This window comes from Ceratotherium simum, chromosome 13 (genome assembly GCF_057802395.1).
Source record: "Ceratotherium simum simum isolate JZ-2026a chromosome 13, ASM5780239v1, whole genome shotgun sequence".
Classification (NCBI taxonomy): Eukaryota; Metazoa; Chordata; class Mammalia; order Perissodactyla; family Rhinocerotidae; genus Ceratotherium; species Ceratotherium simum.
In genome coordinates this window covers 55,179,448-55,203,589 of record NC_141912.1, presented here as the reverse complement: position 1 = coordinate 55,203,589, position 24,142 = coordinate 55,179,448, and the positions used below count along the sequence as shown (strand labels likewise).

General features: G+C 37.8%; 1 protein-coding gene across 1 annotated transcript in view; it reads left to right on the top strand.

Moving 5' to 3' along the window:
• The first annotated feature begins 3,529 nt into the window (after window positions 1–3,529).
• The window catches only part of COL21A1 (collagen type XXI alpha 1 chain), a 165,119-nt gene continuing 144,506 nt past the window's right edge, over window positions 3,530–24,142 (top strand). Inside the window, exon 1 of the mRNA XM_087438735.1 lies at window positions 3,530–3,567. The gene's annotated coding sequence lies outside the window, so the exon portion shown is untranslated. The remainder of the gene's footprint in view (window positions 3,568–24,142) is intronic.

Sequence of the window (24,142 nt, the reverse complement as noted above, 5' to 3'; positions counted from 1 at the left end):
GTCAGCAAGTTTAATTTCAGTGGCTACCAGGGTATCTAGTAGATTGAAGTTGACTGTGACCCCAGGTTGCTTATGATACAGTTGGGAGATGGAATATTTCAAATTTAATTTTTAGGAAGAAAAATAAAATTCTGTAATTGAGCTCCAAATGGTCTAATACTGGAGGTAGGCACTGTGGAAGATAGGGTCTGTTTTTGTCATGATTTGCTTCACAGAGAAGGTGGGGCTTGAACCTGCTTCCTGAAGCATGGTTCAGTCTGGACAAATGGTTCAGTTTAGACACATACTCTAGTCAACATAAATCATACGGCTGGAAATTATCTTCCAGGTAAGTGTTGTTTACAATACAAATATTGTTTGCACCAACAATACCTGATGCCTTAAACTCTCTCTATCACATACCTAATGAGCACACCTCTCCCTATAGCATACCTAATGAGCACACTACCCAATGCCAGATACCTCCAGTGATGGGAAACTTTCAGCTTTAGGGACATCTCCATTTATTAAAAACTTTTTCCTTAAGTTAAACTGAAAACTTCCTCCCTAGAATTTCCAGGCATTGGTCCTATTTCTGTACTCTGGGAGTGACAGGGACAAGCTAAATTTCTTTTCCACGTGGCAGTCTTGCCAGGATTTAAAGACAAGTGGAACATCATATTCTAAAACTGCTTCTTTTCGTTTACAATAGTTTGGAGTTACATCTCCAGTCTGGTCAGCCTTCTCCAGACACTTGCAGTTTTGGTTCTCTCTGGCCATTGATTGCTGACTAGAAAGGGTGTAGCCGTGTTCTTTTCTCGCTGTAGTTCAAGAGCAAACTAATTGTTGGCAGCCAGTTCACAATAATGACTGTGGTTTACCATTAGCTGAGACCTTTTTGTCGACTCAGACCTCCTGCTGTTAAGCCAACTGATTCCTATTGAGCATTCTACAATCCAGAAACAATTTTCATGTGTTTCTTTTGAATTTTGTCTTGTTGCTGTTGGCCCATTATTTATCCAGGTGAGATCTTTTGAAATCCAAAGTCTTTCATTCATTCAGTCAGAAATATTTCTTTGCTTTGTCTAGAAATTTGATTTGCAGGTCATCATTTTCTTCACTCAAATTACGAATAACCAATTAACTGGACAGGGCAAAGGGCAGAATTCTAAAACATATCACTAGAAACCTACCAGGTTGGCATCAGGTACTCTTCTCCATTGGGGAGCCATTTAATTAGTTTTATATCCAGATTATACTGATCTGTTTCTGTTTTTGAAATACCATGAGCATAGGATTCTCCTGATGGCAGCCTCGTACTCTTTCAAAGAAATACAGGTGAGTTTTATGTGATTTACTCTTGGCACTTACCAAGCATTGTATAGTGTTCAGTGATTCATTCCTTTTGTAAGTTTTGTACGTGCTCACAAACAGGAGTGAGGTTTAGAATATTTAACAACCAGAAAGCCCAGAGCATCAACCAACCAGAGCAGGCACAGGCGTGGTCAGAACAGATGTCTGCACAACAATGCTGCTTTGTGGCAGCTGGTTATGGGCCGGGTTCACAACTGTTTTTAACTCTCAACCCTTGGGTTTACCAGAGGAGTATATGCTCTTGATCTTCAGAGCTATTTCTTTTCTCATTTGCCTTCTGTCTTGCACATGCAGATAACTCCACACCAAATTTCTGTAGGTTTCTGATGTTTATTAACCAGACCCTGAGCACTGGTCTATATTTCACGAATTAAGATATGTCATGAAAAGAGGCTTAGATCTGGGAGTGGGTATGGCTTATTTGAAGGGCTCGATATGACCTGCCTGACGGGAATGGAGGATTTAGTGTGTGGAGAGGTAGAAAAAAGATATTTTGATACATGGGAACTGGAGTCCTTACATAGAAGCAGTCACTGAAGCAGTGAGGATGTGGTCTTTTCTGAATGAGGGGCAGTGGTCAATAGCAGGCCAAAAAGAACAAGTCTAAAAGAAGATCAATCAAGAGAAGGGATAGTTTTCAAGAGATAATGAAGAAAAACTGCCAAGTGTACTGTAAAAGGAGAGTGTCTCAAAGAAGAATGATTCTCATGGAGAGTATGATCTTAAGCAGAGGGAGATAAAGGAGAGGGGTGTGGCAGTGTGGGTGAGGGAAGCTATTCTCTTGGGAAATAAAGAGGTCATTAATATTCAGGTGAGTATTTCCTTGGTGATGGAGATGTAAGTACAATTTTACTGAGTTTTAGAAAAAAATGAATGATGAACTTTTGAAGCTGTAGGGGGTATATAATAATTGCTTGGGAAGTATGGTCAATGGAAAACAAAAGGTAAAATCTAGAAGGGGCAGAAGATTTAAGTAGAGAAACTTAACTTTTCTGCCTTTTTAGTTATCATTACAGTTTCATTGTTAGAAAACATTCCTTGATTTAAAGAAAATAATTAACATGTTAAGTGTGAATGCACAATTCCCCCTTAAGTACTATACCTTGCTTGAAAAACCATTGCAGCTCAATTATTCAAAGTACTGATAGGGGCTGGCCCCGTGGTTTAGCGGTTAAGTGTGCATGCTCCACTGCTGGCGGCCCAGGTTCTGATCCTGGGCGAACACCAACGCACTGCTTCTCTGGCCATGCTGAGGCCGCGTCCCACATACAGCAACTAGAAGGATGTGCAGCTATGACATACAACTATCTACTGGGGCTTTGGGGAAAAAGAAAAAAAGGAGGAGGATTGGCAATAGATGTTAGCTCAGAAATGGTCTTCCTCAGTAAAAAGAGGAGGATTAGCATGGATGTTAGCTCAGGGCTGATCTTCCTCACAAATAAATAAATAAATAAATAAATAAATAAATAAATAAATAAATAAATAAATAAAACTGTTAAAAAAAAAAACAAAAAAAAAAAAACCCCAAAGTACTGATTAATTTGTGGAAGATCCTCCAAGCAAAAGTACAAAAATTTGTGCCCCTCCAACTTTAAAAATATTCAATCCTGGCCATCTCTGAATCTGTGAAGGAAGGGATTTTGAACATAAGGAAAAAGGGGGCTGGGTATAAAGACCCACTGGAATTGCTGTACAAAGTTTTCTGTGGACTATTATGAATTTCAAATAAGTCCTTACGAATGGTTGCAGCCTATCATCGTACCTCGCTTAATGGCCTTTAATACCTGAGCTAGAGTGCTTTTCTTCCCCTAACACGGGCCTCGTGTTTATTTTACAAATTTGTATTCTTATTAAAAGAAATCCTGAGAGGAAAGACAAAGGTTTGTAATGCGTTATTCAGGTTTTCAACTTGTTAATAGAGATAATGCGTTTAACAGGGAAGAACATGTGTCTAGCATAAGCAGGTGTTAACTGGTCGAGCATGTTGAGGCTCTAAGCTCTTCAAAAGTGTCCGTGTTGAGCCAAACAAGATCATTCAGTTCCCATGCTCCCAGCATCAATTTCTCTTTCTGTCTGATGGTCTGAGGGTCTGAGTCTGAGGTTCAGTTGGTTGGTGGATCTGTCACTTGGGTTATCAATTTCACTGCCTCTCTATTCTTTCTATTTTTAGGGAGAATATCTCTGGAGGTGTTTATTATCATACTACTTGTATAAGTAAGTTATTGAACACATCCTAAATGTGCAATACTAGAGAGAGTGTTGATATTTTGCATTGATTATGCAACAGTGTTAAAAATGATATCTAACAGTAAATGTCTTTAGATATAATAAGTGGAAAATAAATCTATATACGGAAAATGTTCATGTCAAAGTATTCAAAGGAAAATGGATATATTTTCCTAACTTATTATGAAATATTCCTTTCTTGGTCCTATTTAATACTTTGCCATGAATTCTATTCTACATGCTGTACCTATTTTGTTTTATTAGCATTTACCTAGTAAATGATTTTTCTGCCTCTTTATTTTCCATATTTGCTGTCACTGTTTTAAGTGGGTTTCTCGTAAGCAGCATATAGATGGACTTAAAAAAAAGATCCCACAATCTGACAGATTTCTGAATTCTAAATAGACAAATTTAACCCATTAAACTTTATTATGATTGCTAATATATTTAGACTCTTTCTTTGCATTTTACTGTGTTTTCTATTTTTATCATGCTCTCTTATTCTTTTTTATAATTGTCACTATTAATTTTTACATCTTTTTTTGGAATTAAGTTTGCTTAATTTTCTTCCCTGCCAGTTATCTCTGGAAGTTATATTCCTATTTATATAATAATGGTTACTATTACATTTCTATATATCAGTTAAAACTTATATTTTCCTACTAATAGCTAGTTGGTATCTATCCCTCTCAAGATAATTTACTTATCCTATTTACATCATTAGTATCATCTTCACTGCCCTCTATCCCTAGTTTGAGAGCTTTTGTTTCACTTCTAGAATGTTATGTTTTTTCAGTAACAATTTTAGACTGAAGTTTATTTTGAAGGAATGGTTAGGGGAAGGTGACAAATTTTGTTGATTTTTTTTTTTATTTCCATCCCACAACTGGCTGTTAGTTTTATCTTCTAGTAGTTTTTTTGGGGACAGTGAATAGAGAGTAAACTTTTGAATTGTTTCATGGTCAAATATTCAAAATGTTCACAGATAAATATTTCTTTGCTTAGGTCCAAAACCATTTTCCTTCAGAACTTTAAAGATTTTGATCCATTGTCTTTTAGCTTCACTTTTGTGATAACAAGTCTCTAGACAATCTGAATTGTATTTCTTTTGGATATCCTCCCCATCCCCACCCACACCCTCCTTCCCCATAGAAACTCTTAGAATTTTTTGCTTTATCCTTTGAATTATGATTTTTCACCAATATTTGTCTAACAGAGGTCTTTTTCCTCCCATTCAAGCAATTTGGTACTTATGAGACCCTTTCAATTTGAAGATTCAAATCTTTATTTAGCTCTGAAAGCTTTTCTTTTATCTTTTCTTCCATTATTTCTTCATATGTCTATTGGTATTTTTTTCCTTCTCAAAATTCTATTTTAATATTTCCTAAAATCTGTGTTCTTTTGTGTTGTAATCTGGTAGAATTCTACAACTTGGTTTTCCATCTAGCTACATCCCTCTTCAACTATTCTCACATATATGTCTGAATATATTAATATCCATATTCAAATATTCTCACATGTATCTCTAAATATATTAATTACATTTAAGCTAGTAGTCTTTTTACTGTTATTAACTCTGTTTCTATGGGTTTTAGTTACCATGTTTGCTAAGTTTGTGGTCTTCCTCCATGATGCTGGTTTTTATTGAGTATTTCTTCACATCTTTGTGTTTGCAATTTCATGCTTACTGCTGTATGGACTTTTTTTTCTGTTTACCATAACTTTCCCCTAATGATTGTGGAGTTGGGCAAATGTACTAGTGATACGTCTTTTGGGTGTGGCTACTTCCTGTTCCTCTTGGGTTTTACCAGTGGGTAACCTACCTGAGACCTGCTCTGTCATCCAGTCGAAGAGCCCAGACTCATGGACTTCCATGGATTCAAATGGAAAAGAGTTGCTTAATGTCCAAGAGGACACTGTTCTTCCTCATTTGCGCAAACCAAACCACTTCCCTCTCAGTCTGAGGAGCATCTACCTCTGTCAGGGTCCTTTTCTCCTCCTGCTCTGGGAATCCTTTGTCTTCCAGCTCTGAGTAATATTGTTCCTCTGACCTCTCCAGCTATACAGGCCATGGAGTTTGAAGGGATCACGTTCAGTGTTACTCTAACAATATTCAAAATCACTTGTAATGGTAGAAAGGAACAAAAGTCATTTTGGGCCTGCTTGATTACTTCTGCTATGAAGTGAACATTTTGGACAAGCAATGTGTGGACAGCCATAGTGCTCCTCTGGGCTGTGGGGTAATATGGATTTAGGGATCTTGTTTGCAATTTATTCTGAACAGCATTTGGACGATGTAGGAAAATAAGAGCATCTCCTTTTGGATATAGTCTGACACAGTATAATTCTGAGATTGCACTTGGCACTTGCTAGAGCAATGTCAGTTTTCCAACATGAACAAAGTCCAGTGCAGCTGTTTCTGCTTTAGATCATTGAATTTTAAAATCTGTATGAGAGACTGTGACCAACCAACTTTGGAGGGAATAATGAGGCACGAGAGTTTCCCACCGCATGAGTTTCTTGCATTATAGATGACAAATTTGATAATAATAATACTATGTTGAGTTTGACTATTGTGATCCCTTTTAGGGATCCTTTCTGCAAGAATTTTTATAAATATTTAATGACAGTGTCACCTCCTATAATTCAGACTCTTTATCACTCTAGTCTCACATAGCAGGGATTTAAAAATATCTTTTTTAAACATTGCACAATGTTCTCATTTGCCAAGGTGTAAACTCAAATATTTACAAACTAGAATATTTTCTAGTTCTCTGGGGTTGATTTTTCCTAGGAAAGTTTCATTATTTACTCAATTTGAAGTACAGTATTGTCAATTTCCAGAATGCCAGGCATAGTTTTATTCAGCTATAAGAATAAAACAGATTCCAATGCCCAATTGTACATTTCCTCCCCCACTCTCCACCACTTAAGCATATCTGTACTGGTTCTCTCTCGCCATCCCAGATGGCAGATAATCAAAATTTGACTGTGGTATTTATTTGCTAGCATTTTTTTTGTGTGTTGGGGAGAACAATGTAAAATAGTTTTAGAAGCCTACATTTTAGGATCAAAACCATACTGCAAGCATTCAGTTAGATTTGTGCAGTGCTTGTCATTTGTTAAAAAGGAGGAGCATTTTCAAGGGGTTATTTTTTGACTGATGGCAATTTAAAAAAAACTATCATGAAAAGAGAATGATCAGAATGATACTGTGTATGTCTTTGGAGCTCTTTGAATGTAATAGAAATGTTATAGGTATGATAATTTTGATTACAAAATGTTAATTTATAGAAAATTCGTAAGGTATTAGATCTAGTAGATCCGGTTTGGAATAATGGAAAGAATGACCCTTTTTTTTTTGGGTTTGTTTTAAGAAGCTAATTAGTAACCTCTATTTAATGGAATAAATAATTTTAGGTAAATTATTTAAGAGAGTAGAACTGCAGCCAATTTGAAATGGAAGAGATCCTTCAACTCACTCATTTCCTCGCCCCCTGGTTTTGTAGAGGAGATGCTGAAGTCCAGCCAGGCTTGTTTTATTGCCCAGATTCCTACAGTATCTTCGTGGCCTTGCTGGGTCTGGGGCAGAGATGGTCCAGCTGCCAGTACAATCCTCTTTTCCCCACACCTTGGGCGGAATAGGGCCAGGAAGGAACTGAATATTGTGACTCATCACTTTTAAACAAGTTACTGTTGTTGAACTGAATATAATGCTTCCTTATTAACAAATGCAGGATGTTCATCATTTTTCCATACCAGAGCTTCCTTTTGTATAGTAAAAAATTGCACACTAGTTTATTTTTGAGGATGGTCTTTTCATTTTCCATTCTTTTAAATGCCGTTAGTCATGTTTTATTTGGTTCTGTTGAATGTCAGGGTGGTAGATTGTATTAGTTCACATTGACTCTCTTTCCTCAGGAAACCTCTCTGGCATACCTAGTAAGTGGCAGTGGAGCCATCGGGAAGGTAAAAGAGGATTGTACCACATGAGACATTTTGTTGTTCTTGGCTGTTACTAAGCATTTTCCCTCTAGAAACAAAAGGCTGGCTTTTGAACTGGCAGTGCTATGAAGGGTAGGTAGGAAAAAGCATGGCAGTGTATTTGGGGGAAGGGTAGAAAACATTGAAATTGGTTGAAAGTCTTGCATTTAAGTAAGCACTTATAAACATTTCACATGGATGATAGAAACTAAGAGTTAAGATGAATTCATTTTGGAAATGAGAAGCTTAAAGTGAGATTGATAAATATTGCACTTTTCCCATAAACAGACGTATAGAGTGTGCATATTTCAAGAGATTTGTATTCTCTTAGTTGAAGATAAAAAGTAGAATATTGAAAATTGAGACTGTTAAATCTGTAGCAAGGAGTTGGATACAATAGGTATTTTGCTGTTTTGAAATGTGAATTCTTCCTTTAAACATCGAAGCATAAGTAAGCCTGATAAAAAATCATCCATGATAATGTTTTATAAGTTAATAGCAATACAAAGTAAAAAAAAAATTTTATTACCATTCATCTTGGTCAAGGATATCATTTAAATTAACTTAAGAATTGTGTATGTTCCTAACAAACCAATAAAATGAGGCTTTGTAGAATTAAGGAAAATCTTTTGAAGCTTGAAATTTTTTATTTTAGGAGAGATAAAAAGTCATGGAACTCTTAACACTTGGCAGGTGCTAAACATATAAGTGACTTCATGATATTTCTTAATTGATTTATTATTGAGAGAGCATTATATTAAAGAAAGAGTAAAAGTTGGACTCAGTTCTTTGAGATTGATACCGCAGAGGAAGGACAAGTTTTCCCGTCTTGAATGTCATAGATCATTGGCTTAGAAGAGCCCAGTATGGAGATTGTTATGTTTCTATATATCTGGCTCAGTTGGGGCTCCCATAGGACAATGGCTTTCAAAATTTCTTTACAGGACCCACAGGAAGACATTTTACATTGTGACACGTCTGCATTTACTTGATAGATGTATATTAAATATTGTTGCATGATAACAACCTTTCCTACATGCATTGTGTTCTGACATTTCCCCTTCCATTCCATTTTTTAAAAAACACTGGTCATGATCCATTAAAGCGGTTTCACAATCTACTTATGAGTCATGGTTTGCGGTTTGAACAACACTGCCATAAAAATCCCTCCATAATTTTTTTGCGGGGAGGAGATGAACTTGTAGTTATATGTAATCATTATTAGCTCTGTTTGCCAAATACGTTTCAGGCACATGGTAGGTTTACATTTCCTGGGCTCATGTTAGTTCGAACCATATGTGGAAATTGACATACGTTTCTGGACTAGAGCATTTAATTGCTGGTTTGAGACCCTCCAGAGCTCTTTTTTTTTTTTTTATAATGCTAATTCTTCACGAACATTTGCTGCCGTGTTGTGGTAAGCATTTTGCCAACTGAGACAATATGCATTTCTTTTTTTTTCAATCCTCCTCCTTTTTTTTTTCCCCCCTTTTTCTCCCCAAAGCCCCAGTAGATAGTTGTATGTCATAGTTGCACATCGTTCTAGTTGCTGTATGTGGGACGCCGCCTCAGCATGGCTGGACAAGCGGTGTGTCAGTGCGCGCCCAGGATCCAAACCTGGGCTGCCAGTAGTGGAGCGCACGTACTTAACTGCTAAGCCACAGGGCCGGCCCCCCCTCCAGAGCTCTTTACTTCTGCCATGGTAAGTTGCCACGCTTCTCAGAATGAGTCCAAAAATGAGGAATGTAGAGCAGAGGCCCTAGCCAGCCCATAGTGGACATATAGTAAGAGCAAAAAATAAACCTTTGTTGTTATAAGGCACTACAATTTTGTATATATTTGATACTCCTAACTTCTCCTGATTGGTGGAGGATAATTCAGTTGTGTGTTCTGATGGTGGTGGGAGAGAGCCTCCTTTTGAAATATTAGCTTTGCCTAAAAGCATGTACAAGTTTAAAGAAAAGTTTATATCTGAGTTTAAAACAATATGTGCTGTTTATAGAAAAACTGGGAAAACATAATGAAAATATTACATATTTGTAATACTATCTGAGGTAACAATTTTTGACATATGGAAGATATGTATTTTTATACAATGAGCTTGCTATATGGTTTTGTGTTTCGCTTTTTCTCTTACTGTTTTTTTGTGTCATTAAATATTCTTGTAACATAAATTTCATGTCTCTGTTTCATTATGTCATTAAATATTCTTGTAACATGAATTTCATGTCTCCATCATATAGATGAACCAGCATTTATTTAGTTACTCTTGTACTGTTAGACATTTACGTTTTGTTCAAATACAAAGAGTTTTAATGGACTGAAATCTCAGTGTTTGGCACTCAAAACCAAATAGTAAGCCAGAGTAGGATCCACATCCACTCACTCTGCTAAGCATCAGTTGCATCTCGCCATTACCCCGTTCCTGGCATATAGTGGGTCCATATATTCAGCTGCCAAATAACCAGTTCCATATGTACATACCTCATAGGAAGCTTATACTGATTTTTATAAAACTAAGAAGTTTTTATTTGCTCTCCTTCATTCCCAGCAAACGAATTTGATTTTCCTTCTGAGTTCTTTACCTCAGGAAAGGACATTGCCATCTACTAGATGCATTAGCCAGAGGCCGGGGTCATTCTCATTTCTCCCCTCCACACTAATATAATCAATCAAACTTGGCCTGTTTTAACTCCTGAATAACTCAACTCTGTTCCCACTCCCTCTGTCCTACATCAGGCCCTCACTGCCTGTCAGTGAGTGATCTTTCTAATTTCCTGTACATCATTCTCCCTTTTGCTGTCATTGTGAGCTTTCTAAAATGTGAACCAGAATGTGTCACACTCCCTCCGTAAAAGCCCTCTGTGGAATCCTAGAATGAGTTCTAAAGACAAAGTCCATTCCTCTTCACTTGACTTAAAAGGCTCTTCATGATTTGTTTCTTTAGTACCCTCTGTGTCATTGTCATTCATTTCCCTCACTGCCTGCTATGGACTGAATTGTCTCCTCCAAATTCATGTGTTAAGCCCTAAGGAGATAATTAAGGTTAAATGAGTTTATAAGGGTGGCGCTCTGATACAATAGAATTGGTGTTCTTATAAGAAGAGATACCAGTGAGCTGCCCTGCACCACCCCCAACACACACAGAAGAGGCCTAATGAGGACACAGCTTGCAAGGTGGTGGCTCGCCTACAGAGAGGTCTCACCAGAAACCGACCATTCTGGCACCTGATCAAGGGCTTCCAGCCTCCAGAACTGTGAGAAAGTAAATGTCCTTTGTTTAAGCCACCCAGTCTATGATATTTTGTTAAGGCAGCCTGAGCTAAGACACTGCCCCCCTCACCTCCCACAGGTACTTCACTCCAGAAATCTTTACTTTAGAAATGCTGTCTCACTCAGCACATCTTGCTCTTTAGTGTTTCCAGGCAAAATCAGGTACTATCTTCCTAGCCCAAGGTTCCCCACAAATCCCTGGTTCTTCTGCAAGTCGCAGGTCAAACTATACCTCCTCTTGGAAAACTCGCCCATCTCCTCTCTGCCAGGTGGATTTGGGTATTCATTTCTCTGAACTTTCCTTGCACCTTGCACACACCTCCATGACCACCTCTGCTCTTCTATAGTAACTGCATGTTGGACATCTTTCCACCGACCCTACGTTTCTTTTTTTTTTTTTTTGTGAGGAGGACCAGCCCTGAGCTAACATCCAATGCCAATCTTCCTCTTTTTGCTGAGGAAGACTGGCCCTGGGCTAACATCAGTGCCCATCTTCTTCTACTTCATATGGGACGCCACCACAGCATGGCTTGCCAAGTGGTGCGTTGGTGCGCAACTGGGATCCAAACCGGTGAATCCCGGGCCGCTGCAGCTGAGCGCGTGCACTTAACTGCTTGCACCACTGGACGGGCCCCCCTACATTTCTTGAAGCCATTAACATGCTTTTTCATCTTTACGTAGCACATTGCTTGAAAAATAGTAGGTGGTCATAAATATTGTCGAATGAATAGACAAATAATAGTGGTAAAGTAGTTATTCATTTCTTAACTTTTATCTCTTGAAGACTTTTCCCTCTCGCTTATAATCTAAACAACCAAGCTTCGTATATTCTTATCAAAACCAGCTGTCAAACAGGACTTGAAATCATTTACACTGAAATATAAATAACTGATAACAGTTTATGTCTCCCAAGGGACTTTGCATTTTAACAGGGATAGAATTCTTAATCTAAAGAAACAAATCTTTCTTGGTGGAATTTCAGGTTTAACAAGCATATGGGATTGGCTTTAATTGGGGATGGGGGTAAGGTGTAAGAAGTTTTCTCTGCGACAAATTCCTACCTCATAGGCTCTGCCTAAAGATGAGACCAGGCCTGTTACCTGCTGGCTCACAGAATGAACTGGCATGTCAGATTACACAGCAAATTCATTTTTTCTGTTGCAGCATAGATCATATGAACTTCACATCTGGTAAACGTTTGCACATAAAATGTGCATCCGCCAAGAATTGTGGTTTCCTGGTACATCCCAGTGACTCTGAGTCAAGGTCACAAAACCAGCATTGCAGAGTTTTGGTGATCTGGAACTGTGTTCTGCTTTTATTTATTGAGAAAGTTGCTCTTAGTTCCTTTGAAGACCCTCCAAGTCACCATTATAGGCTTGCAAAAGCACTTGAGTGGTTCAAAGTCCATTCAAGTGTTTGTGGGCTCCCCCTATAGAAGCCATCTCACAGGGATGATAATCTTGTCTACTTAAAAAAAAAATCTCCACAGAAAGTGTTTCCCAGTTTTTCTCAATGATCCATTTTCATGTCTGATAGTCTCATCAAAAGTTTCATTCTTATACTAACTTAAATCCTGCCTAATTTAGTTTTGTCACCTTTTTCTGTTCTTCATGAAAGTGAGGAACATCTGATTTTCATATAAACTGCAATACTGAAGATACCAAGCAGTACATTGTCCCATGAAAGCAAGGCAAACCAAACAACACCATCACAAAAACAATTCAAGTTAAATTAAGTTAGGAAAATGGGGTTTTCCAAACACAGTGTGACTCAAAGCAACCTGGTAGTTAGCAAGTCTGCTAGTTAGACTAGAAGTCTGACATTGTGGTGTGTTGTTCATATTCTCAACATCCCCAGTGAATTCTATCCTAAAAAGCCAGATAATATTAACATCATTGAAGAACTGATTTATTTTATATTGTTTTAATTCCAAAAGCAGTTAAAACATTTCATGGTAGTTTTCTTTTCCCTCCAGGCTTATGAAGTTTTCAACTTTTCTGTTGAAAAGTGGAATCATTTAGTGGATGGATCTATGTAAATTAAGTGCTGAGGGACATTTGGTAAAAAAGTTACCTTTCTCTATTTTCTAGAAAGAAATAATATGGCGTGCCTATCATTCCAAGTGAGGAAATTACAGTGATTTATCTTACTGTAGACTTGACTGTAAAAGCTACCTGACTGAGGATTCAGTTATGCCTGATAGTTTCAGTATTTTTCTATTCAGTGAATGAATTAACCATTGGTAACATTTCTGATGTTAGGTTTTAAAAGTAATCTTCAAGACATATGGATTCTTTAAACAACTCTGTTTAGCATTTTTACTCTATAAACAATTCTGTTTAGTGTTTGTACTCTGTTCATTCTTGGGAAGAGTATTTGAAATAAGGTAAAAAAAAAAGGAGATCACAAACTAGCAGGCATAATACTGATTGTGACATCTTTTTTTTTTTTAATATTTATTTATTTAGTGTGTGTGTATGTGCGCGCATGTGCACGCGCCGGTGGAAGATCAACCCTGAGCTAACATCCATGACAATCCTCCTCTTTTTGCTGAGGGAAGACTGGCCCTGAGCTAACATCCGTGCGGGTCTTCCTCTGCTTTATATGGGATGCCGCCACAGCATAGCCTGACAAGCAGTGTGCCGGTGCACGCCTGGGATCCGAACCCCCAGACGCCAGCAGCGGAGTGCGTGCACTTAACCGCTAGGCCACGGGCCAGCCCCCTTGATTGTGACTTCTATAAATATATGCACCTTAAAAAAGATAAGAGGGGCCAGCCCGGTGGTGCAAGCGGTTAAGTGCACGCGCTCTGCTGCGGCGGCCCGGGGTTCGCAGGTTCGGATCCTGGGCGCACCCTGACGCGCTGCTTGGCAAGCCATGCTGTGGCGGCGTCCCATATAAAGTGGAGGAAGATGGGCATGGATGTTAGCCCAGGGCCAGTCTTCCTCAGCAAAAAAAGAGGAGGATTGGCAGATGTTAGCACAGGGATGATCTCCTCACAAAAAAAAAAATAAATAAAAGATAAGATGCTCTGTTAAATTATTAATATATTTAAAAATTAAAGGCCATGAATATATTTAAAATTTTCAACATTTTGCCTGTGATTCATGTTAGTGACACATCCTTGCCATTTGAAGTCCTTTTCTTTAAAGTGATCTTTTTGTGCCAAAGTCTTCAGCAGATTCTTTTATGACGTAGATTATTTTTTCGTTGAGTACCTGAAAGCAGCACTTCCTTTGGCCATGAATATGCTGAAAACTCACCCAAGTGGCAAGCTTTACGCAGCCAAATGCCACGTCTCTGCTGTCAGAGTAGGTTTTGGTTGCCGTCATTCTACCACTGACTGTAGGTTCCCTCTGTACTTGAGCAGAGAACTTAGTTACTTACAGCTTTCAAGTTTCCTTACTGAGGAACCAGTAGCAACCACTAAAAGTGAAGCTCTGTAATGTGTTTCAGAAATTTTGGGTCACTGCGTCACTCAGCAGCAGGTGTTTGGAATCAATGATGATCAGTCGATCTAGTGGTTAGTTTCCTGGTAGCTCAAAATGGGTCTCAAAATGATTTAAAGAAATGGCCGTTTAGTACAGAGGAAGGTGTTTGCTTTGATAGAAGCCTTATTGTAACTTGCATAATTTTCAAGGAAAATGGAATATTTTAAGGGCTTTGTGGGGGGAAAATTTAAATTGAGGCTTTGAAGGAGTCAGTGGTGTTGAAACTAATTTAGTGGTTAGAGTGATCACTTTTAGAATTTTGAGAAAAGGGAAATCTCTTTCTGATTTTTTTTCCTGGAGGGTCAGGATTTTGTCTTTCTTTCCTGCTTATTGACTTAAGTATTTGTTTTATGTTACAGTTTACATTGCGTGGTATCTTACTCAAGAGCCTTGCTCTTCTCTGTCATCATCAGTTTCGAGAGAGTTAGAAAACGTGGTTGGTGTAATTTGGTTCACTAGTTGTGATAGTTAAAGCAGTGCTTTTTGTTAAATACATTTAAATAATGGGATTACGTAGAATGGGATACTCTCCAACTATAATATTTCAGGATGATTGTCCAAATGAAATCTAATATGTCATTATTTTCATCAAATGGCTCATATTGATGTGTTTTTTCCAGAAGGGACTTGGTAAAATAGAACAATGTCAGGAAAACAACAGCCCATAGTGTCACTATTTTTATGTTTTGATTCAGTTAAATCTGCTGATTCTTAGAAATGCAATCCTTTTTTTGGGTATTAAATATGACTTTTTGTTTATGTCTACCATGTTCCAAGGAGATTGAGACTTGTTAAGTAGCAGTCACTTATCGAAATAAGGTATGTAGATGTCAGAATGGAAAATACTAAAATAATCAGTATTTTTTGTTTTAGTTGTGTCTAACACGAAGTATAGACTGTAATGTATACTTTTGCTAAAGAAAATTGTAAATCTACATAATAAATAATGGAGTTCAGTTATATATAGTGACTTGGGCTCTTTATTTAACATCTATTGCATTTATTATGCATCTACTGTGTTTATGTCAAGAACTGTGAAGGGTCTGAGATTTTACCCTACTTGCAATCTAGCAAGTTAGTTTGCCACAGTTTTAGGCAGGCAGACGGGAGACTCTTGGGTCAGAGATGAAGGACTTTATTACTCACAACACAGCAGACAGCACGAGCTTCATATCTGCCTTGGTTTCTCTTGCCCCCTAAGTCCCATGAGGGTGATGCTAAGGGACCCAGGTGGATGCTGCAAACACAGTGGTTTATGTCACAGCTGAGGAACTCTGAGCTTAAGAAATCTCTTTTATGAACAAGGTGTTAGCAAACTTGTGCAACATTTGCAATAGCGGAAGAAATCATCTTTATTACACTAGTTGGGAAACAGATCTGCCCTCATTCTGGGAGGGAGACACTATCTGTTTCTCAAGGCTGTTTGGGATATCTCCCAGCATCCTGGGAAATAGTCCACAACAAAAGTTGATTTAAGAGGCACAGAGACTCCATGCAGAATTGTCTTCCGACACTTGATAGTTGAAAAATCAATTAGAATGCAAAATTTTAATATGTATTGCATATCAATTAATTTAGTTCTTATCAGGTGGAAACGTTTTTGTTGATTCAAGAGGAACCTTGGTGTATTTTGTTACTATGGCAATAGCTAATTATATCCCATTCCTGAGCATCTTTGATTTAAAGGCAGTTTACCACAAATGCAAATATAGTTTTACACTGATTAAATTTTTCATATAGTTTTTAAATTAAAATTATTCCTTCACCTATGGAAAACCAATGTAATAACTGTATTGTTCATCAGAAACTGGTGGCGTCTAGAAAATTTTAATGTACTTTGCCAATATATATAGAAAATGACATAAACCTAGTACCTAAATTCTTAGAAGAATTTCATATATTTTTTATTTTTAAAATGTAATGATTTAGTTATTTGGAAAAGCAAATAAATTGGTGTATCTGTGAGGCATGTTATAGAATGAAGAATATTGCTTGTGACATCCAAATAAAGAATGAATAAGGGGCCAGCTGCATGGCATAGTGGTTAAATTCCACATGTGCCACTTCGGCGGCCCGGTTCGTGGGTTCCGATTCCAGGCACGGACCTACAGTACTCATCAGCCACGCTGTGGTGGTGACCCACATATAAAGTAGAGGAAGGGTGGCACAGATGTTAGCTCAGGGCTAATCTTCCTCAGCAAAAAAAAAAAAAAAAAAAAAGAATAAAAATATGAAATAAGAAAGTAAAGGCCTTTTCTTTACTTTCTTCATATTGCCTTCATGGAGGACACTTTTACTCTTCAATGGAAAGAAAGATAAAATAAAGACAATAATTAAAGAAGCAAAGAATGTAGGAAAAATAAGTTATGTCCTCGTTTCTACTGATAATACTGTTAGTCACTATCAGCCTTTCTTGGATGAACACAGCTAATACATGGACTGATTGTCATGGAAAGTAACTTTGGTAGGACTACTGTTTATCCCAGAAGTGACTGGTCCAATCACAGCTTAGCCAGGGATTACAGAAGTCTTTTATTCTGAAGAGACCAAGGATATTTCTTCTCTCAGTATGTACCTTCTCAGCATTTACTAAAAAATAAATATATGAACCACTCACATGAAATCTCTTTGGTATGAGAGCAAAAATGTAAAGGATGGAAAAAGTAAACAACATAGAGTTAGCCCACTCACCTGCCATTGCCAAAGTCATCAAGTAGGCTTAATATTTTGGAATGAAGAAGTTCCTATTTGTGTGATTCACTTTGAAATTCTCCCAATACCTCCCTGGGAGTCCATTTTTGAAGAATATAAGCTTAAACTGAATGAAAATATATCCGATTGACAATCACATGAAAATCCTCTAGGCCGAAAGCCAAAGAATCGTTTTGTACATGATTTTTTCTGAAACCTAAATGTAACCAGATGAATTTTCTTTTGGTACTATCCCGCTCAACTTACTGAAATGATTTGTCTTCTAATGGGAAATCTGCATTTCATCGTAGAGATGGATTAAACGCCTTAAACTGTACTCCCTAGAGAAGCAGTCCCTCTTTTTTTTTATTATATTCTTCAAGTGTACTGAAGACTCAGAAAATATAACAATTATAGGTATGAGATAGAGCTCTGCAGATGTGTGGATTGAGAAACATGAAAAATGTAACCACCATTATCCTGTGAGTGAGTCAAGTGTAATAAGAATCCTCATAGGCAACATTCTTATAACGTTATATAATTAGTTGTCTGTGAAACCAGAATAAAATAGAAGGAAAACACTTTCAATTTTAAAATGACTCTGTTGTTCATGGCCAAAGAATAAAAAGCAAGTACAAGCCATGAAATTGTATGTGGTAGGTTGCTTTTTTTTTGCCTTTTTTTTTTTTTTTTGGTGAGGACGATTGGCCCTGAGCTAACATCTGTTGCCGATCTTCCTCTTTTTGCTTGAGGAAGATTAGCCCTGAGCTAACATCTGTGCCAATCTTCCTCTATTTTGTATATGGGATGCCGCCATAGCATGGCTTGATGAGTGGTGCGTGGGTCTGCACCTAGGATCCGAACCCGTGTACCCCAGGCCGCCGAAGTGGAACATGTGAGGTTAACCACTATGCCACCGGGCCAGCCCCTGTGGTAGGTTTTTTATTTGCTTTAAATTATTTTTTTTGGAAATATCTAATCTACTATTTCAAGAACATTTGATTCTGAAAATTCAGAAACACTGATAGTAAAAGAGTAGAGCTTATGTCAAGTCTGAAACAGAAAGGCTAACCAACAAATTCAAGTCTTTTTATATTTTAAACAAATACTTTTTACCTCATTGCCTATGAACGTGGCACATGATTCCTAGTATGAAATCTAAGACTTACAAAATTCAAATATGGTTTCATTCATTAAAGTTTTCTAATTGCCAATCCTTGTGGCAAGCCTCTATTGACTAAATTGGTGATTTTCAGTGGGTTGATTTTGTCCCCCCTAGCTATGTCTGGGAACATTTTTGTTGTCGTAGCTGGAAGGAGGTACTGCTGGCACCTAGTGGGTAGAGGCCAGTGATGCCACAAACATCCTAAAATGTGCGGGACAGACCCCATGATAAAGACTTATCTGGTCCCAAATGTCAATAGTTGAGAAACCCTGGACTAAATACACAGTAGTACATTTAATGCATAAAGAAGAACCACAGAATATCAATTAATGGGAGGCAGATTTTTGCCTCAAGACCAGCACTGAATTGTGTAGTAGTAAGCACGGGTCATATGGCCTCAGAGGAACTTTGCTAAAACTTCTGGCTCTGCCTTTGTGTGTGACCAGCTTCCTTGAAATCTCTCTGAGCCTCACTGTGCTATTGTAAAATAGAACTAATGGTATAGTTGCTACTTCAAGGGCTTATAGGATTAAAGGAAATAATGTATGTAATTGCTTAATCCATTGCCTGGTTCACATAGGATCGCAGTAAAAGTTAGCTATTATTCAGGGTATTATCAGGAAGAGCCTTGTAGCAATTAGAACTGTCTAAAGACTGATGGTTTGTTTAGGAGAGAGCAAGTTTCCTGTTCTTGGACAAGTTTAAGCAGAGTGTGGACAACATCTTGAGTTCCTTTCGACTCTGTAATAAATGTTTAAATGAGTTCCATCTTTCTTAGTTATACAAAACCATTCCTAAATAAAACATAAATGATTGATGCTTTTCTTTGAGCGTTTAGTAACTAAAAAATTTTAGGTAATGCTGACATCAAGTAAGCATAGATAACACTGATATTCTTCAGTAATATTTAGCTTGCTTTGTATTTTGATGCTAAGACATTGACTCTAACTCTTTTGCATCCATGTCCCCTTAGTTCCCTCTGCTAACCAGGGTTAGTAATTTGCTTGGATTCTCCAAGGCTATTTTCTGTCTGTAGCATCAAAATTCTTTGTACATATATTGTGTGCCCGTTGCCTAATACAAGTCATGACTGGCTAGCTATTTCTCTCTCTAGCATGACATTTATTGAGTACCACTGTATGCCAGGTGCCATGCAATGTGCTGTACATCTATTATATCATTTGGCAGGCAGGCAATAAATGTTCTTTGAATGAATAAATGGACAAATATATTAACAATGAAAGCAATATTAATTGAGCTCCTACTATATATTATATAGTAATACAGTTATTATTAAAAATCAAAAAATGTAAAATACATCTTCAACTCACACCCTAAAAGCTCTTGGTTTTATTGGAGAAAGAGGATATATTTATAGTAAACTTTCTCTACACATTAAGTGCTCTGATTAAAATGTAATTACTTCGTAATACTTCAGTGCTTATCAGGCATTTAATAAATATCAGGTATTCAATAATTAGGTACTCAATAAGTGTTTGCTCCAAAAAATGAATAAAGTGCCATTGGTGGCTAGATCAGCAAACTACTCATTGCAACAGAAATCAGCTGCTTGACAAAATGCTCTCTTAACTGTGTAATGAAATGGAATTTATCCTGATGATATCACAAAGGATAGATATACTTCGTTAAAGCAGTAGACATTTTTTGCAACTTTTGCTAATTTTTTGTAAACCAAATCAGTTTTCTTCATTTTAAATAATTTTAATTTGTAACAGCTTTCACCACTTTAGCTTCGCATTACTCTGCTCATGTGAGTTGGCTTTTCAATGCAAAATTATAATGCAGACCACCTCCTTCTAGAATAATTTTTCTCCAAGAGTAAAGTGTCAGTGGCATTAACTTAATCACTGATTTAGTCAGTCACTTGGGATACTTAAATATATACTTAAACCAATTTAATTTTTTTTTCTTCCTGCTTTATGTGGACAGAGAAAGATACTAAAATTATGTCTGAGATAAAGACAGCACAAGAAGGAGAATCCCTTTAGTTTTACTTCTGAAAATAATACAATTCCAAGATTTAAAAACAAATATGAAATAGTAAATCTGAGTCAAAAGCCCCAAACAGGTGTGTTTAATATTTTATAATATATAAATGTAAAGAGAGGAGACATAATACTTCAAGAATTAGAAGGCATTTCAAGAAGTTATGTAATAACCCTCATTTCACACAAGGAAAATAGAAATTATTTTAACATCATGTTCATGTGATATGAACTACAGAGTACTATATACTGGGTGTTTTCTCTGTGATCGAAATGAATGTCAGATGCATTTTATTTGCATCTAAGAGGAGCTGTTGCTTTGTAGATCTACAGCAATGCCAATCCACGTGGTTATTTTATTACACAGTTAAGGAAAAGCTTTTGATTGTATGAAGTTTTGGGGAGCCAGCTCTGATGGTCTAGTGGTTAAAGTTCTGCACTCTCTGCCTCCATGGCCCGGGTTCATTTCTGGTGGTGGAACCACACCACTGGTCTGTCAGTTGCCATGCTGTGGCGGTGGCTCACATAGAAGAATTAGAAGGGGGCCAGCCATGGTGTAGCGGTTAAGTGCGTGCGCTCTGCTGCTGGTGGCCCGGTTCGGATCCTGGGCGCACACTGACGCACCGCTTGTCAAGCCATGCTGTGGCGGTGTACTGTATATAGTAGAGGAAGATGGACACGGATGTTAGCCCAGGGCTAGTCTTCCTCAGCAAAAAAGGAGGATTGGCGACAGATGTTAGCTCAGGGCTGATCTTCCCCACACACACACACAAAAAGAAATAGAAGGACTTACAACTAGGATATACAACCGTGGGCTGGGACTTTAGGGAGAAAAAAAAAAAAGAAGTGTTGGGGAATGCACTAAGAACAAAATAATGACATGATTCCCAACTTTCATGAAGTTATTCTGATGTTTTTCTTATAGTTTCTTTTTTACGAAGTGAACTACTTTTACACCTGAAAGTACTGTTAGAGAACAGGTAGGAGTATAAGAATATTCATCAAGTATGCTTTTTCTTTTTACTTTGAAAGCAAGGTACCTCAGACAATTTGGGTACTGTCCTAATATGTTGTACCAAGCTAGTGTTCCATAAATATTTTTTAATGCATTCCTCTTTAAAGAAAAAGGTACTAAATTGTATTCAGATGGTTTTATAGTACAAATCAAGGAATGAGTATCTTCTCTTGGGGACACAGAATTTTTAATACTTTGTATAGCATGTCACAGTATGTGAAACTGTTGAGCTTTCATTATCACATTTGGTCTTCATGACAGTGAGATGGACTAGAGTTGGCCTCCCATCCCTATATACATGTGTGGCCTCCAGCTCTCAGAGGGGCCCAATGACCAAGAAGATCATGTATCTGATGCATTGTAGAGCCGGGACTGGAGTAGGATGGTTCTGCTCACTGTTGAGGAGCAGGTGGAGTTTTCTTGAGGTTTCTGGGATACTGCATGAGAATAGAAGCCTTCTTCATTTCTAAGCCATGGACTGACCCTACACGTTGCTTCTAGAGCAATAACATTAATCCTTTTTCCCCATTCAGGGAGGCAGTATGGTAGATTGGGGAGAACACTGCTTTGGAAACCAGTGGACCTAGGTTCTGATATTGGCTCTATCGCTGCATTTAATATTGGTTAGAATATTTAACCTCATTGGGCTCCAGCTTCTTATCTTTTAAACAATGAAATTATGTCGGAAGGACTTTCTGGTACCTGTCAGTCATTTGGTTCATTTTTCTTAAGGGCCAATCTCTTTATTTTTCTCTTCATAGTGAGTTTCTTTTTCTTTAAATGTATTTAATGCATACTCTTCTGAGTCTCTGAGAAAAGTCAATCCTTGCTTGTCACCACTGTGGAGCCCACAGTTGCACTGGATTTCTGTTCTAACCTGGTGAGATAAAACCTTGACTTAACTGGTAGTTTGGCTTCAGATGACCCAGCAGTGGGACCGCACAAAGTGGAGTCCTCTTCATTCACTGGTCCAGTCGTCCAGACAGAGGCCATCATTCAGTGAAGCTCAGATAGTGTCCATTCTTAGAAATCTTATTTTAATTGAAAAGCTAGTATCATACTTTTATCACATTTAAGAGTATTACTCTCCAACATTATTTCTTCTTATCCTGAAACTTAGTATATTTTATAAGTAGCACTCAAACTCAACACCTTAAAAAGTTTCTTAAAAATATGGACTGGCCATATTTTTATAAGAATTCACACATTTGAAGAATATGAGTACAACTGAATATGATATGTTTGCTTAATACAGGAAATACTTGTAAGTTGCTTTGGAATGTGTAATTAGGACTCACCTTCTAACTATACAAATTTATTTTCTCATGTACTTAATTTTCAGAAAGAAATAACTGTAATTATCTTGTTATTTTAAAAATATGAAAGATGTCGAGGCAAAGGATCTCATAATTTTTTTCATTGTTTGTTTAAAAATGCAAACAGGTGTGGAAAAACCCAGCTTAGCCCTCGTGTGTTAAGAAGTTTTGGCCTGGGTAAAGGGACACGTGTTAAGAGAATACAGCTCCAAGACTCTACAGGTGATTAGGGACAGGAATTGAACTGGAGTCTTCCCTTAGTCAGAGGCAGTGAATAATGCTGCCCTAGCATTGGCTGTGTACAACTGTTGAGCCTCACTTCTGTGTGAGGCTGGCCGTAATCAAGAGGCTCTATTGATGATTGCAATGGGAATTATTTGGATAACAGAGAACAGAGTAGAAGGAGAGAGAATGAGATTCTCAGCGCTCTTTGAGTCATTCTAGTGTAGATTGGGCTTTAAAGGACATCCTTGGCCAAAAAGGAAATTCTGTGTGTGAGCAGGGGATGGATATCTTTTTGCTGTTTTTGTATTTGGTTGTATCACCTGTTGTCTTTACTTGGTTCTCAATTTCCAAGCTAAAATATGGATTTTCTAAGAATAAACTCTTCTCCAAAAATAATAATGTTGGTCTTCTATGTGGGGTTTGATGGTATCTGGGCTGGCTTGGTTGGTTGGTTGGAACATGGCTACTAGTGTGGGAATATGTCCCATTTGCCTTGACTTTACAGCATTCCACAACTACATTCTGTACACTTTGTCCTAGCCAATCATTCCACTGATGTGTGACCCCAAAAAAAGTCATCTCGGAAAGTGCAGATAGATTAGCAAAAATCTATCACCACTGTTAAAAACATAAAACTGAATATCTTACCAGTGATAGGTGAGCCATCAAAATATTTAATTGATTGCCTATAACACGTAAAGCATAGCATGGTTTAGGAGATTAGTGTTTTTTTTTTTCCCCTTGGTGAGGAAGATCAGCCCTGAGCTAACATCCATGCCAATCCTCCTTTTTTTGCTGAGGAAGACTGACCCTGGGCTAACACCTGTGCCCATCTTCCTCCACTTCATATGGGAGGCCGCCACAGCATGGCCTGAGAAGGGCTGCCTCGGTGCACGCCCAGGATCTGAACCCGGGCCGCCAGCAGCGGAGCGCGTGCACTTAACCACTACGCCACGGGGCCGGCCCCAGGAAATTAGTGGTTTTAAACCCTGCCCTCTAGGAACTCACATCAAGTCAGGCAACTGGGAGATACACACATACACATGAATGTACATTACCTTACAGGAGAGTGGTAGATGCCTGCTTAAAATTTGCAGACAGTGCACTATGAGTGTTCAGGAAAGGGGGATTCTTTTCAACCATAGCAATCAGTTGTTTTTCCACTCATATTTGTGCAAATCCTGGTGTTAAGTAGTTTAAGGAGAAGGAAAGAAAAAATGCTGAGTTCTTACAATGGGTGAGAGACTTTAAAGGTGCTTTTATGCCATTTCGTTTAGCATTCACAACAACTGTTCAAGGTAGATAGATTTCTTCCTGATTTTAGAGAGGAGGAGGGTAAGATTCAGAGAGATTAAGCAACTTGTTTGTGTCACACAGTAAGTGGTAGATTAAGA